At 39.7% G+C, this 17,743-nt stretch overlaps 1 protein-coding gene across 4 annotated transcripts in view; it reads right to left on the reverse strand.

Moving 5' to 3' along the window:
• Positions 1-17,743, reverse strand: part of SPATS2L (spermatogenesis associated serine rich 2 like) — a 157,222-nt gene that overhangs the window by 129,938 nt on the left and 9,541 nt on the right. For all 4 annotated transcript variants that reach the window (XM_031452047.2, XM_031452046.2, XM_031452052.2 and 1 more), the window contains exon 2: positions 5,904-5,952. The gene's annotated coding sequence lies outside the window, so the exon portion shown is untranslated. The remainder of the gene's footprint in view (positions 1-5,903; positions 5,953-17,743) is intronic.

Genomic DNA, 17,743 nt, shown 5'->3' on the forward strand with positions numbered 1-17,743 from the left:
AGGAAATGACATTTTACAGACACTCTCTCATGTGACCCCTGCCAGGGTTGGGGAGGGTTGCTATTATCACCCTCATGACAGAGAAAAAGCAATAGCATCTCAGAGAGGGTACTGCCTCTGTGCCGTGGCCTGGCTGCTGGTCACAGGCTTAGAACCAGGTCTCCCGACTGCTGGTTAACCACCCTTCACCCTACTCCTTGGAAGGTATGTGTATATGTAATCCTAAAGGAATCCAACAGAAATCTTAAAACAAACAGAAAAACAGAGCTATTCTGAGTATATATATACATACATGTATCTCCATTTTTTCCTATCCAACTCCAAACCAAGGGCTTGGGGAAAGTTTTAATAAAGTCAATATATACACTATTGCCTTTGTGTTGATATCTGCCAATAAGAAAATTAGGGCCAAGAAGTGCCTCTTTCTGATAATGATAACAAGTTTATCATCTTCTACACATTTTAACTATTAGCAGGGAGCAGCCTTCGAACTATATGGCAGTGCTGTCCAAGGTATTTGCATCTTACATGTTCGAACAAAAATGTCTGGCTATTTGTTTACAATTCATATACATGTATTATTGTAATAACATGTTATATACCTTATAAAACATGAATAAAATAGCAAAGAAGAATGACAGAATTGATGTGCTGTTTTACCAGCCATGACATCTCAAGGCAAATACACCCAGGACGAGGCTCACGATTAATTAACCACAGTGGACGTAAACCTGTAAGTTTTCCAGATCATTTAGACTTTTGGTGGCCAGCTTCTTGCCAGATCTGATTCGAGGTCGCTGTCATTATGTCATAATGGGGCTGACAGAGTTCTTGCTAAACTTTGCCATTTTCCTGTTGTTTGCAGTATTAAAATTATCTTCAGTTTATGGGAGTTTTTTGCAGAATCGTTTTAAGACTCTGTTAGTTTGTGAGGGTTTGTTAAAACCAAAACATAAAATGTGTAAATCCAGTTAACTAGACATGATGCATTTCACAAGATAATCAAAGCAGATGAACGAGAGGGGAAGGCACTGAAGGGGAGGCTCAACCTCCCTCTCTATGGGTGACACCTGACCACCTGACACGTGGACCCAGGGCTGATGCCAGTGTCAGTACAGTCATCATCTGTTATCATGGTGTTTCATGATAGTGAAATGAATGAAAATGCAAGTTCTAAACCATTTTTTTCTCAACCAAATGGATCTTCTCAAGAGCTCCCTGGGGTGTACAGCCCACTTTGGAGGCCACTCTGCCAGGCAGTGAGGTGGAGGTTTACTTCTAGAGTCATTTATAACCATGGGACAGCCTAAAACTATGCAGGACAAGGATAAACCAACCCAGGCTGAAAAGACAGTTTATTCTGCAATTTAAAGAACTTTTAAAATTATGAACTATAACCCATAACCTCTGAAAAGCACATAAAACATTAACACTTGATGTATTTTTTGTATATTACCCATGCAACTACCAGCCCAGTCAAAAAACAGAACATTGCCAGCACTCGCAGAAGCCCTCCAGCTCTTCTCTCTTTCACAGCATGCCCTCCCTTAGAGGGAACCACTATCCTGATCCTTTCAGCAATAAATTCCTGGCCACTTACATCTGTACCCCTTAGCAACAGAGTTTAGTTTTGTCTGTTTTTACACTTTGTATAAATGGAATAAGATTGCTATGTATTCTTTTGTATCTTCTTTCTTTCACCATTATGTCTTAAGATGTATCCCTGTTATTTGTGTGTAGCTCTAATTTACTCTTTTTTCATTGCTGTATAATATTCCACCATATAGTTATAGACATCATAATTCCTTATGATTACAACACAATGTATTCATCCATTCTACGACTGATGGATAGTCTAGATGTTTCTAACTTGAGATGAATACAAACAATGCTGCCAAGAACATTTTACACATGTCTCTGGATGCATATGAGTGCACATTTCTCTAGAACACATACACACACACAAACACACAAGTGCACATGTGCGTATGCATGAGAGTGGAATTGCTGGATCCCACCTAACTTAGGTTAAAAACAAAACAAAACAAATCTAAGGAAAAGTAATTCTAGTAAATCACTTGGCAATCAATTTTAATGTAAACTAACTCTTAGGTAGCCATGAGGAAAGCTCATTAAATTACTGGATTTATCCTTCCCTAGACTTTCACTCCTGCCCACTGATTAAATTTGAACCAAGACATTAAATGCACTTAACTCTGTTAAAAAATAGTTTGAAAATTCCCAGTGATTTGCTGAAGCCAATTCTCCCAAATCTCCTCTCCCTGCCACATTTGTATTTTTTATGTACTGTAATTGCATTTTTCCTTTTAATGAGGGCCAATATTGTGTGTACTGAGAGCACAAAATGTTCATTCAAATTTTAAAGCAATTTTGCACCAAAAGGTTTCAGGTTAGCACTCATATTGATCAAGCATGGAACATCAAAAATGTTAACCCTGAGCCAGACAGAGGGGCGCAAATATAAACAATGGAGATTAATTCCAACCTCAGAGTCTCCAATGTTTCATTACCATTGTTACCAAATGGACTACATACATGGGACATACTTAGATGACAGTATTGTGGCACCAGTAAATCTGCTCATCAGTCTCCCACTGTCTTATTGACCACAAATATAATAACTAACATCTATTATGCTGTCAGGCACTATCTGCATATTAGTTCATATATGCAACACTTTCTTAATCTTTAAAACAACTCTGTGAGATAAGTACTATTATTCTTTCCATCTTACAAAAGGAAACTGAGGCACCGAGAGGGAAAGTAACTTGACTGAGGTCCTACGGCTGTAAGTAGCTCAGCCGGGAATCAAAACCAAGCTTCCTGGTGCCTCAGTACATCCTCTGCTACACTGCCTGGAACATGTTAGCTTTGTTGTCATCATTGTTGTTATTATTCTGATAACAACAGGAATAGTTCTTTAAGACCAAGGCAAATATGTGAACCATAGGAGGGAAAAAAAATCAAAGTACGTTTGTTTTTATTTGAAAATTTTGTGAAAACGATTGCAACCCGGCAACTCTCATTCCGGGAGAACTAATTAAGAAATGAATTAAGGGATTCAATGGTACCCAAATTAGTCATTAGAGCTTGAAGATCTGGAGCTCTGGTCTAAATCCAGCTTTGGCACTTGCATCCAAAATAAACATGACCAGATAAGTACCACAGCTCACAATTAAAATGGATTTATATGGTTTATGCATCCACATGGGGGAGGTCTCTTCCTAATTGAATTCGGACACCTCTTCAGCTATTGTGGGTTTCATTTGCCCTCTCCCTGTTCTTTTGTAACTGCTGGCAATAGGATTATGCTGAGGGAGAAATCATTTCAATCAGTGATGTCTGCAAAATGAGCATAAAAAGATAAAAGTAAAGCCTCTGAACTATAATTAGAAAAGTCCTTAAGTGTGCTCATGTGACGTGTGTTTGAGACTACTACCAACTGGCAAGACGAGTCACAGAATGGACGTCCAATGTCACTGTGCTCTAGGATGAGCAGCCAGTAAAGCTAGTGTTCCAGCATGCGACCAGAGTAGTCTTCCACAGGCCAAAATACCCCTGCTTTCTACCTCTAACATAATTAGCACCAGATAGCTGGAGGCATCTCATTCTCCTGACAAAAATATGATCAGAATTGTTTTCAATTGGTACATCTTTCCATCAAGCTGTTTGTTGCCTTCCAGCAGAATAATCAGAGTTTCTGATTATTTGGTACGTTCCAAGAAAACAGGAATTGATTTTGCCCTTGCTTGTCCGATGGGGAGAAGCTGCCAGAATTTACATAGGAACTCTTCAGTTGCCTAATAGAAAGAAAAACTAAGTTTTGTGTGTGTGTATGTATGAGAGAGAGAGAGACAGAGACAGAGACAGTGTGGGAAGAAATCAACCAGTAGTTTCCAAAATAATTCTCTTTGAACAACAATAAAGAAATTGTTTTCATTCTGAGTCAGATTTCAGATATTCTATTCCATTCATGGAAAACAACCAACTCCCACTAATGTTAATGGCTCTTTTCAAAAAGTTATAGTCATCTTCCTACTAAAGTTTTAGGGTTATGGAAAAAGAATCAAGTTTAGATTAAACATTCTTGGAAACACCCAGGTGCAATAAGACCTCATTAATTTGGACTACTTCAATTTGGAATTTACAATCATTTGACAGGATATGGACTACAGATGATCTTTTCACAGTGAATATATGGCTTGCTAAATAAGCAAGTTAATTTAAACAAGCAAGACTGCTGGGGGAAAAAATAAAAATATTTCAGGAAAAAGTATGATAAACCCAAAATAATGACCTGCTTCCTGTCCAGCAAGTACCTGTGTGAACCCATTCAAATACCAATAGCTTGTAGCAATAGTAATTACCATTTATTTGAATGTCAATCTTATATAGTCCACTTTATGTACAGAAGCTAGAAATATCCCAACAACTGTGAGATGGGTGTAATTATTCCCATGTTAGAGAGGAGGAAACTGAGGCTCAAGAAGCAGGTGACAGCAAAGACTGCACCATTGCTAGGCAGCAGAGGCAGGATGCAAAGCCAGGTTGTCTGGCTCAAAAGCCTGTGTCCTTCTACTCCCACTCAACGCTGAGTGAGCACTGAAGATTGTGAGCCAGGTTTCTAGATTCACTGGACCAAGCTCTTCAACAACAGAACAGCAGCAAAAATGGTTATCACTGCGAGGAGGGAAGCCAGGCAGCCTGGCTCCAGAGCCTGCCCTCTTAACTGTAATTCCTTTCCGCAACACAAGGATATCTAAAAAAGACTTTTCTCCCTGGTACTCTGAAGTATTCTGCATGCATGAAATGACTCTAAAGAAATTCACAGAAACATCAATGTAGGTGGAGAAGGCACATGTAGGTGGGATCGGAGTGTCTCCGGTCCTCTGTTCCTTGCTGAGACCTCCCACCCCATCAGAGTGACTTGTCTCTTCAGTCTGCACACCTGTAAGAAAGCACTCTGGTGATGAGACCCTGAGAGTCTGACAAAGGCTGTAACAAGACCTCTGGGAGTCAACTGCAGGCACAGGGAGAGCTGGGCAGGTGAGCAGGACGAGGATATGGGGAAGAAAGGGACTATCTCCAATGGAAAATGATTCAGCCATTAAAAAAAGAAAAAGAAAATCCTTCCATTTGCCACAACATGAATGAATGGACCTTGAAGGCATTATGCTAAGTGAAATAAGTCAGAGGAAGATACAAACTTTACGAACTTGCTTATATGTGCAATCAAAAAAAAAAACTAACCAAACTCATAGAAAAAAAGGATCAGACTTTTGGTTAACAGAAATGGAGGATGTGGTGGGGGGGAGGGGGAATTAAAGGAAGGTGGTCAAAATGCATAAATTTCCAGTTACAACACAAGTAAGTACTAACGACATACGACATGATGATGGTAGCTAACACTGCTGTATGACACACAAGAGTAAATCCTAAGACTTCTACCACAAGGAGAGAATTTCTTTCCTTTATTCTTTTCTTCTTTAAAAAACTGTATGTATATGAGAAGATGGATGTTAGCTGGACCTATTGTGGTAATCATTTCATAATATATGTAAATCAAACCATCGTGCCGTATGCCTTAAACTCATGCAAAGATGTATGCCAATTATTTCCCAATAAAACTGGAAAAATGTAACTACTATATATAAAATAGATAAACAACAAGTTTATACTGTGTAACACAAGGAACTATATTCAGTATCTCATAGTAACTTTAGTGAAGAAGAAAATCAAAACGAATATATGTATGTATATGTATAACTGAAACTTTATGCTTCACCAGAAATTGACACAACATTGTAAACTGGTTATACTTCAATTAAAAAAAAAAACTTGGAAAAATGTGGGGGAAAAAAAAAGGGACCATCTCTACTTACCTGGGAATCCACAGAGATGGTCCTGAAAGCGGCCAGAGTCTGGAGTGCTCTAGGAAAAAAAGAAATGTGGGCAGTCAGATCTGACCTTTCGAAGCCACACCACTCATCTCCATCACAGCCACAAGCACGGGATCTGGAGTTGGGCAGACAAGGAATTGGGCCTTACGTGTGACTTGAAACAGTGTGGGTGGAGTATCTTTCTGTGCTTCAGTTTCCTCAACTGTAAAATGGCCGCTGATAACAGTAGCTTCCTCACAGAGATGTTGAGAAGACTGGATAGTATACAATCTGTGCAATGACCTTAGCACACACGGTAGTGATATTTTAATGATGATAGATAACATTTATTGCTTGCTTACAAACTGTCTGGTGTTGTTTTATGGCTTCAAGTGGGCTAACTCTTCAATACCATGAGGTAGGCACTATTACTACAGGCATTTTGCAGATGTAGAAAATGAGGCACAGAAAGGTCAAATCACCTGTCTCAAAAAACAAACAGGGCAAGTGGTGGAGCTGGGACCATCTGGCTACAGGGCCTGGACTCTAAACCACAGGAATATCCTACCTAATTTATTACAAATAAATGTTAGCTGTTATTATTGCTTCTATAATATTCTCCTCTCCAAGAAATATCCATGCAAGCCCAGGGAACGCATCATTCAGCTAGGAACCACTTAGGCACAGAGACAGGGGTTGGGGTTATAAGTCAACCAGGCAACCACTGACTAAGTCAACAATCTCTTCAAGCGTTCCCTGAGAATCCCTGTGCAGCTGATGCTCTGTTAAGCACTGTCGGGGCTTCAAATGCTCTGATCACTGATCCTGCACAGTCAGCTCAACCTCCATGAAACAACCCAGGAACGACGACAGGAGGGAAGGACAGGACAGGACCTCAGGTCGCTGGATGCTGTGCCTGGCTTGGCGCCAGCTCTCTGGGTGACCTCCAAGTCAGCTGACCTCTCTGGGTTTCATCTTCAAGTAAGAGGACTGACCTACGGGCTCTTAAGCTGTGAGATTCTAATTCACAATGCTATTCTGACTCTCTTTCAATCAGACTAACTTTTCTCCCAACAGTCCATTTCTGAGAGACTCTATTGTAACCCTTCATTTATCTAACACATTGACTGAACACAATGTCAGGCACTGTGAATAGTGCCCAGGACAGCAACACAAGACAAAGCCTATACTTCGTAATGAGCTCTGAGAGCATGATTAGTTCTTATCACAGGAATCTTGGCAATCGGAAGACCAGGGGAGAGTGCAGCCCTGAGGACAACAGCACATGCCCGGTAGGCCCCCACCCGAACCCTGGAAGTGACCCCAAAGAATTCTGCATAAGTGACCTGGGTGTCCCAGGGTGCCCAGCAGTCTGAGAAGGGGGTGCCATGCTAAGATTATGGGGCGGATAAGAATGTCTGTGAAAAATAAGGCAGAAACCAGACAACCAGGGAGATGCTTGAGTTGAGAGTTAGGTTTGTTTTCTAAAAGTAATAAACCAAAGAGATGAGAATTCAGCTGGCACTTAACTACTTGACTTCCTTCACTTTAATAAAGTACACCAACGGCCATTCTGATAGCAATCTTTTCTTCTATGTATGCGTGTCCGAGCATGCACACGTCTGCTTCTTTGAGAAACATTTACTTTGACACAAGATGCTACTAACTTTATTTAAAGATCAGCTCATCACACTTTTAAGATATATTTGCTTTTGTGGAAACTCCTTGGAGGGAGATAATTCAGAGTATAATACTTCCATTAAAAAGAAATTGATTTTAAAATATGCTTTTCAAACTTTTGACAAAAACAATTCTCTGATTTTCTTTATGTACCACAAAAGGCAAACACTGTTGTGCTGACAATGTAATAAATAACAAGAGTTGTCAAATGAGATATTAAAGATTTATAGTTTTAATTTTTAATAAAGACTTTTAAACATAACCCAAAATTTCCATCAATCTTTGACATGGGAGGAAGTAGCATTTTGGTAAATTCCATCTCCTACCACAATAGAAGTCACAGAAGATGTTTATGGTTCTTAGAGAGGGCAATGATGGTGTTCTTTACAGGATGGTTAAATATTTGCAGCATATAACTTTAGAAGGCACAAAATGGTACAAGATAAAAATGTATTATTTTGACAGGTATTCAGGTAACGGATACACTGTCTTTGCTATGTCTCTACCGAAGTACCCAGTGCATGGGAGTCTACAGAGAATTTAGTTTCTAAATTGGCTCTGAAAGGGATTCCAAAAATATTTTAAGCAACAGCAATATTGCTGGAGGACATGCAAAAATGTCAAGGATGACAACTCTGAGGAACAATACACTCTTGGATACATAAATTATAGCTTTCTTAAGCCTAAGATGGAAAAAAAATTTTTTTTAGTAATGATTATCCCCGGGGTAAAGAATTATAAGTGATTTCCCCTCTTCTGCATAATTTTGTCTGTTTTCCAAACCTCTTATAATGAGCACATGTTACTTTACTAATTTGAAAAAAGATTTTTTCAATCTCATGATATGTTAAGGAAAATCGCCTGATGTAAAAAATGAAAAGGCTTTGGAATCAGACAAACTTGGGTTCACATCTCTGCTTATACCCTTTCTAGCTTGGTGCCCTCAGATAAGTTACTAAGCAGCCGAAATTGCACATGAAATGGAAATAACACATGCCTTACTATTACAAGATAATGAGTATAGTTTCATTCTTAATATTGGTATCTCTCATTTTTAAAATAAACTTTTAATTTTAAAATAGTTTTAGATTTACAGAAAACGGGAAGATAGTACAGAGTATGCCCCACCCACTTTCCCCTATTACTAACATTTTACATTAGTATAGTAAATTTGTCACAATTAATGAACCAGTTTTGATACCCTGTTATTAGCTGAAGTCCATACTTTATTTAATATAATAAACAAATTTTATTTGGGAAAAAAAAACCCCAACATATGCCTTAAAGCAATATTTTGACTATTAGAGGTTAGATATTTTAGATGCTGAGCACAGAATAGGAGCCTAATAAATGATAGTCACTCTTCTATTCATACTACACAGGCAGGAGAAGTCAGGCTTTTCCCATAACAGTAAGTAAGTCTGTTGGTTTTTATAAATCACTGCTTCAAGTCATTTGTTTATAGAAACACTGTAAGTTTTTAACAAGTAATTTTCAGAAATTTTCTAACAATGAAAAGTTCACAAAAAGATTAAGAAAGAGGCTCCCATCTGACACTCTTTCATCACAGTTATTAGATCCTTACAGCCTGAGACTCTTGGGTTCACTTGCATTAGCTGCTTTGCTGCTATGTTCAGAAATCCGTGGGTTGGGAGGAGAGTTGGGAGAATGGCTTACAGCAGACCCTTTGGAACAAAGAGAAAGAAACCACAGCTACCACAGTCAAGGTCTTTCCCCTATTGTCATTCTCTGTGATTAAAGTGAGCAAAAATGGTAGGACTGCTCAAATGAAGGGTGAGGGACAAGATCAGAGATTCTCTGGCTTTTCTTTCTTTTATGGTAGCTATGTTGGTATTTTCATCCTATTCAGCTGAAGATAGTCCAATCAAGTAGGTTTATGATAATATATACGTACTCAACAAAATATGACTGGTGGGGATCTGCTGCCCCCGGATATATGTTGCTGTATCTTGACTACAGCAAGAAATATTGATTTAACTGGCTTTAATATCAAGTCAGGTATTTGTTGACACGTGGAAATGAAAAATATCAAAACCAGGAAAAGCTTGATATAGAAGTCAAATCCCATTTCAGCTCACTCCAAGGGACTGTCTGAAAGTCTTCTGTTGTACTGGAATTAATGTTCTAATGATGCTTGCCCCAGTCAGAAATAACAGGAATCGTCATTATAATGGGACTTGCTACATAAATGAATATTGGTTTAGATTCTTATGTAGTACAATTTATTGTAGAAAGCATAAAAGAAAGCAAAAAAGAAAACAAATCATTACATACTTAACCTCTCCCTTTCTCTCAACCCTGGAGTCACATCTTGCTTTCTACCCGAGGTGTGTGATGTTCTGGCCTTTGTAACGTTTGATTGCTCTTTGTTCCCCTGGCAGTGCCTAGTACAGAGCAGATGCCCAAGAAAGAGCCAGTGAAGAAATGAGCTGAATGAAATGCGGTACCAAAGCAAATGAGGGAAATTCAGAATAGTTTCCTGCGCAGAAGGAGAAACAAAATTTAGAAATTGATTCAAGATGATCATAGCAAACAGGTTTAGCCATTCCCAGCCAGCCTGCTCAAGGAGTGAGGGGAGCCGGGGGGCCCTCTGTGGGCTCCCTACTTCTAAGTGTTGGTGAGGGTTTGTATAAAACACCCAGCGCTTGGCTCACTGGCTCCCGTCCCTGGGGAATGCTGCAGGGACATTTCAATCATTAAGCACCTGAAACACCTTCAAAAGATCCTAGTGTAGAGTCCAAGCTGGGGTGGCCAGCGAACAAATCCTATCCTTCTAAAGGACTGAGAAAAAGGGTCACCATGAACATCTGGGAGGCAGAAAAAGGGCAAGAAGGTTAGCCCAGGGAAAGGGAATTAGCCAGACTCAGGAGCAGTTTCTGAGACCTTGCTGACATCACCAGAGCTGGGGGAGAACCTCGCAGAAAAGTCGGCAAGACGCCCAACATGAAAATGCCTAATTTCTTCTCTTTCCTTCTCCCCTTCGGCAAAATGATTGCTTTAGTAATCAAAGACTTTCCTATCATTGTTTATAATGCAATCTTGTTGGAATATGTTTTTCTATCTGATTATCTTTTTTTTGTGAGCCTTTTTTATTGAAAGCTAAAATAACACATCAAATATACAAGTTTGTTCCTATCTTGGAACAACATAATAGACCTAAATGCCTATTTTTATAAAAGTCTTTATTATGTTCAAAGGAACCACATATGGAAGCCAAGGGCCCCGTTCCCTCATCAGAGAAACATGCTGTGAGGGTAAGCATTCAAGCCTTGAGAGATGCCAAGCTCTCTGGGCACCAGGGGCTTCCTGGGCAGAGAAAGGGTCTGTCCCATTTTTACTGGATAAAGTATAAGGAGAGAGTTAGGAGGATCTGTTGAGGTTAGTCCCAGGAGTGGTGTATTTTTACGTATATTTTACAAATATTCCCATTATTCATTTCAAAATATTTTAAACGGTACATTAGTTTCTCCCGGGAGGTGTGGCCTGTGGCCATTAATTCCTAACTCGGAAACTAATCATAAAAGCGCTTTTGAGTTAACCCATTGGTTTGCTCCATACATTTACTCCTCCCCACGACCTGTGACCGTGCAGGAGTCATTCTCTCCATATGAGAACAGAGGGCGCTGAGCTCAGACACAGGTAAGCACTTTGCCCAGCGTTAGACTGAGTGCTGGATGGAGCAACACATCAGATCCAATCCTTAGATTCATATCCTATCCTCTGTCCACAGGTCTAACTACTCGCTCGTGGTGCAGAGAGCCCAAATTTAACTTGCTGGGCCCTTCCCACCTGCAACACCACCACAGGGGACATACTCTCCATGGGCCAGGCTGGTGGTCATGCCGTGTCAAGAGGCAGACTCTTTTAGTTGTTGGACTATGAGGGGCACTGTTTCTCCCTTGTAAGAACTAAAATGGCAAAAGGAAACTAGAACAATTCTAACGCAAGAATGTGTAAGCTCAAGGGTTTTGAAAATTCAAGAACTCAGAAACCAAAGATAGCTTTCTTGACTAGACAATAGTTGGTTATAAACTGTGCAATGAAGTGCTTCTTATAAAATCTTACTACTAGGGTTTTTTTTTCTTTCTTTCATTTTCACTCAGAACTGAAACCTACAAAATGACAGACCAGGACTATCCTATTAAAAGACAACTTCAATTGTTCCTTTGTTCTAAGAAACTGCATATTAGGTACTGACTGGCAATACCTATACCTTGATCTTCATATTAATTATGCATTTTTCCTCCAAAAATTGACTGCCACACTACACTCTGTAAGTCAGATTTGAGAGCTGCCAAGATAAATGTTCCAAATGGCTGACTTTTTAAAGACAACCTGTCAGTTCACCAAATAATTCTTTGGAGTTTTATCCCAGGATACGTTATGTCTTCCCTGTACCCATACTTACTTACAGCAATTGTTCCAGCTCTTTTCTGATGCAACATCTTACAGCTAAGGCTAAAGATTTTTCCTTTCAATCCCTAATATGCAAGTAATGAAACTCACAACCCTTTCTGACAGCATCAATTTACTTTGGCTGTTATTGTTTAACTCCTATACTGATTTGTGGGAAATACTCTGATTCCTAGGGAGATAAGTCATTCTGGCCTACAACTAAAACAAAGATGACTTTTGTATTATTAACTAAATGTTTTTCTCCCCTGAGGTTTGCTTTCATCAAATAATCACACCAGTGTTTTATTTCCTGTAGTTAACACCTTGTTTTAATGAGGCTTGATTCCAAAACATGTAAGAACATACGAACACAAGAGGTACTATATGGAGTGAGCCAAGAGTTTTAGCCAAGTGTCCTATCTTTTATGTGACACCAAGTGACACTCTGTGAAAAGCACAATGGTAACTATTCATTCCGCCAGCCTTAAAAAGATAGACATGAACTGCCTGCCGGAATGGAAAAGCTTAAGCTCTGAAATCAGACAGCTGGCTTCAAATACCATCTCTACCATCACTATCTCAGTGACCCTGGGCAAACTACTAATCTCCCCTCAGAGCCTTTTCATCTGAAAAATGGGGTAACAGATGTACCTCAAAGGGGTTATGGAAGAGTTAGATGAGAATTTTGTGATTAAAAAAACCTAGCATCTAACCTGGCATATTAGTAGATACTAAAGAATTGTTAGGTGGTTTTTTTTTTGCTTCTTTACATTTAAAAAAAAATGCCATTACTAATTCATTTTGTTGTCTATGTACAAAAAAGAATGCAAAGGATATTAACTCGGGTGTTCTTTGTGATGGCAAGGAATTGGAAATGGTCTAAGTATAGGGAATTGATCACATTAAGGCATATTCATATGTTGAAATGTATGCAGTCATTCCAAACATTTTTCAAATAATATGCTATGGGAAGAGAAATTGCTATCCTAGAATTTAAGGGAGGAAAACAGACAAGACAAGCTGTATGACAACAATAATGGCTCACATTTACTGAGCATTTGCTATGCAGCATGCACCACTCTATGCACTTTACATGCATTATTTTATTAATTCCTACAATAAACCAACTAGATGCATGTTGTCATTACCTCTGATTTTATAGAAGTAGAAATTGAAGTTTTGATAGTTTAAGCAATTTATGAACATTACATAAGTAGCATAGCCAGAACTGGAATCTTGAAGTGTCTGATTCCAGAGCATTTTTAACTTCTATGCCACACTGATAGCTCAGTCACTTCCCAGGTCCACCATGAGGCCAGTTAAAACACATACCCACAGCCCCCCTCCACACACACACAAATGTATGTACATACTCACAGCCACACATACATGCTTATCTGGAAGGAAAACACACCAGATGCTAACAATGACCATCTTTGCGAGGTGAAATTTTAGCTGACTTTTTATTCTATTTTATCCAGCTCAGTATCTTTCCCAAATTCAATGAGTATGCATTATTTTTACAATCAGAAAAAAACTTCTTTAAAAAAAAAAAACTTTGTGAGGGTATTTTGTATAATATAAAGCACTACCAAATAGTAGTATTTTTATAAGGCGGTAGTTTATTCCTTGAGTTTTTACATATTTGGGCTCCTCAGTGCTACTATTCTTTCAAATTATTTTGTCTTCCCATGACGTCCAAGCTAAAAAGCGTGTAAAAGACTGTTTTGTACATGAATACAACAAAACATAGCACAGAAAGCACCATATGTATAACTGACAGACTGATAATAATATAAAAGTGAAAGAGTTTGTGTGGTGGAGGGGGAACACTTCAAATAGTACAGAATTTGCCACGTAGAGAAAAGACATCCATTAGGGACATGATGCCATCAGCTCATTGTCTGTCATGGTCACAGTTAGTGAGACTATCATGGAACTGTTTACGTAGATGCCGGCGTGCTGCCTGGACCTGCCCCAGCCTGATTACTGTCTATCCCGGGAGGTGTGAGTATAATGATGTGTTGGAGTGACACCTAAGCAGTGATTTCCTGTCACACCACCAGTTCGTTTTCAAAGCAATGATTCCATAAAGAGAACTGAATGATATACAAAAAATCAATTCCTTTGAACCAGATGAGTTCATACGAGTTGAAATGTGAAGTACGGATTTATTTTACAAAATAATTATTTTCTTAATAAATTAAAAATAAGGTCATCTAGATAGACGTTTTAGTAAATTTTTCAAAAGAAAAACTGACACAATCTAGTAGTTATTCCAAATTAATCTCAGTTCACTTCATTATAGAGGGTCTTTCATTGGCAACAGTGGGCCAACAATGATATAGCATCACCAGGACCAGGGCATCTGACTAAATCCTTCCCGACTGTATCCTCTTACAGTGCTTGGGGGCAAGAAAGTAAACACAAGTGAAAGATACTCAAAGTCGTTCAAACAAACAAAAAAACAATGAACAAAATTCATGTATGGATGTCAAGAAGTCTTTTGTAGAAAGTCATAGGGCTCTCTTTTTGGCCTGTCTTGGTCCATATTTTATCAACGACAGAGAAAGTACCATTCTCAAATGTGTAACTGACAAATAAGTGAAGGATGGACCACTGACAGGTTGAATTTTTAAAAGAATTCAAAAATGTCTTCATAGAGAAGAAAAATGATTTGACAAAAAGGAACAAAACTTAGAAAGGATAAATGTAAAATCCTCTCCATAGGTTCACACAGTTAACCGCACAGGCACAGAATTACGGGAGAGTTGGCTTTGTAGCTAGTGCTCAGAAAGATACTGGCAAGTTTTACTTGACTTTGGAAATAAACAGACAACGTGCTGCCCCTGATTTAAAATGGAGGCCAGAACAGCATCTGACTAGATGGACAAAAGAAGGGTGCCCTGGACGAGGGAGTCGGCCGCAGCCCTGTGTACTCTGATGCTCAGAGAACTCAGGAGCAGGGGGTTGAGTTCATGATACCTCGCTTTTAAAATGGCACAGGCAGAGTGGTGGGTGACCAGAGGGTTAACAGGATGGGGAATCTCAGTTAAAAGAACTGGGACCACGTAAGCCTGAAAAGAAAAGCCTTAGAAGAGGAGACACCGTAGCGATGGTCAAATATTTGAAGAGCTAGCATACTCAGGTGCATGTCTACTCTGTGGCACTCCAAAGGGCGATGAAAGATTGCAGTATTCTCATCCGCCTGTGCTTGCTAATGAGTACTGGTCCAACCACAGAGGTCAGAATCTAAAGGGGCTTAAGATCTGGGAGCACTGCACACTACTGCGGGCAGAAGTCCTCAGCATCACAAAATTGTGACCATCTCATAATTCGAATGGCACCTGGTCAACTGGGGTACTGTGGAAGGGATTCCTGCTTCTGGGGGGAACATTAGACCACAACACCCACATTCTATGCTTCTAATTTCGTATCAGTAACTTGCATGAAGATACTTAGTCCATTTATATAAACAATATCTAAATATTAATAAATGAGAGATAACTATACATCTAAAAACAATCCAAAAGAGTCCAGAAAGTCAAATTCTACCAAAGTTCGGAGATTATAAATGAATTTTATCATGGCCACCTTAGTTGATATCATCCATTACAGCTGAATGGTTCTTGCTCTGGGACTACCAGAACAATATATGAGTTTATATATTCAGTGCCACAGATCGGCGTTAAATAATATTTTAATGGTCTTTTTAAATTTTAGAGGCAGTAGATTTACACTGTCTCCTGGAGTGTTCATGACTGTATACGACACCACACTGAGGCTGCGGTGTTACAGTGGGGCGGTCACTTGCATCGAGGGCCCGGGAAATCACTGGCATATTCTGAATCCAGTCCACCATTCAGATTTCACAGGCAAATAGCAGTCACAGTGGCCAACGTAACATCTTCCACTTTCCCCTTTAAAAACTGCAGGACTGACTGCCCACATTCCTGTAATAAACACTGGTCGCTCAGAAGTGGCAGTATGTCAGCTCAGACTACCTCACTGCTGTTCGGGGGCTTCCATAAATGGGTTTCCTCGGTTACGTATTCGCAATCACTACAGTATATGAAGGTTAGCCCACACTGAGAACAACATTACCTCCAATCAAAACCATTCTTTCCTGAGTACACTAAAGCTTTTCCCCCCTTCTTGTAAGCAACAAAGGCTACAACAAAAGAACTTCCCAAACACCCACGGTTAAGGAAAGAATGGCTCCAACAAAGTAAGTGTGAAATCTGCCCCTGGCATCTAATTTGTATATGAATCTTCCTTGTCAGGGCATTTTTGTGGCTTCCTTTATAATTTACCAGGAAAGAATAGAAATAAAGATTTATTTTGATGGCAGCGCACCTGACTATTCAGAGGTTCAAAAACTTGCTTTGTTTATTCTAATGTTATCCTGGCAGAGGATGTAAACAGGCCTTTTTTCCACAGCTTCATGCTGTACTCATAATCCCAGATGAGTATTTTCACAAATGCAAACCATCAGGCAGGAGTGGCAAAATGTGAAGGCAACTTCCTTCTGGTCCTTTTTCACCTGGTGATGGCTGAATTCTGGGCCCCTTGACCCAGATTTCTTGTCTTTTTCCTTATCAATCTCAGGAAACTGTCTATAAAATCATTCAATCTAGGGCGTACATGTGTGATGTTTAAGTTACCTTCCATAGCATTGCATTTTAGGCCCTGCTGCGGCTCACTTTATATCTTGTTTTATTTAGTCACAAAAAAAATCATAACAAAGCAAGTAGGTATTATTAATTTCCCTTCATACATAAGAAAACTGAGGTTCAGGAAGATTAAGTAATTGGCTCAAGTTAATACAGCCAGCCAATTGCATGAGTCAAAACCAGGCTTTTCAAGCACCAAACATGTCCTCTTTCTCTTCTAAACCATACTGGTCTTAGGAAAGAGAATTGAGTTTTTATAATGTAGGGCTTTGCAAAGTAGAGAGCAAAGAAAGAGAAACTTGATATTTAAAGTGCTGTTTTGAGTAGAATGGATTCTGAAATCACATTATAAAGGGAGCCACCTTTGGAAGGCTTGGAGATAACTGATGAGGCCCTTACCCAAGGCAATTTGGGATTCCTACACGGGAACTCAAAGCACAAACTTTGGGATGTGAGAGAAAAGGAGAACCTGGGACTCAAAGAGAAAATGTGGTCACTCAGGAATGCGGCTGAGTTCCAGCTTCCTAGGTAAACTGCCTGGGCGAGGCCAACCTCACGGTCAGTCCAATGGAAAGCGACTGGGGTGCAGGTGGGAAGGAACCATAGCCCTCCTGCAAAGGGCCCAAACTGGTCCCAGATCCCGCAAATTGGGGAGCAGTCACCACAGCAGCGTGGTCACCACTTTCTCAGGCCATTCCCTGTACAGGTATGACTTTCAAACTTTTATTTTTAGCACAGGGATCTTTTCCCCTTACCAGAATCTTCTACTAATGCCTAACATGTAAGAGCAAATCAAAACTGCCCAGGGGGACTCTTCTCAGCACCAAGGAGCTCAACAGAACACAGCAGGCAAACCACCAGGAGGAACGGGCTGAGTCACACGGCCTATCAGACTCACTGGCATCTGCATAACTCGCCTGGTGATAGTCATGGTTTCTTCCCCTCACCTCCGGCTTTCTCCCTCCTGCTCCAACCTGATAAGCTCTGGTTTCCTATTGCTGGTTGGCTTTTCCACTTGAAAACATAAAGCTCTGCATATCTCTTAGGACATACTCTCTTCTGGGTCCTTCTGAC

The sequence above is a fragment of the Camelus dromedarius genome, chromosome 4 (assembly GCF_036321535.1).
Source record: "Camelus dromedarius isolate mCamDro1 chromosome 4, mCamDro1.pat, whole genome shotgun sequence".
NCBI lineage: Eukaryota > Metazoa > Chordata > Mammalia > Artiodactyla > Camelidae > Camelus > Camelus dromedarius.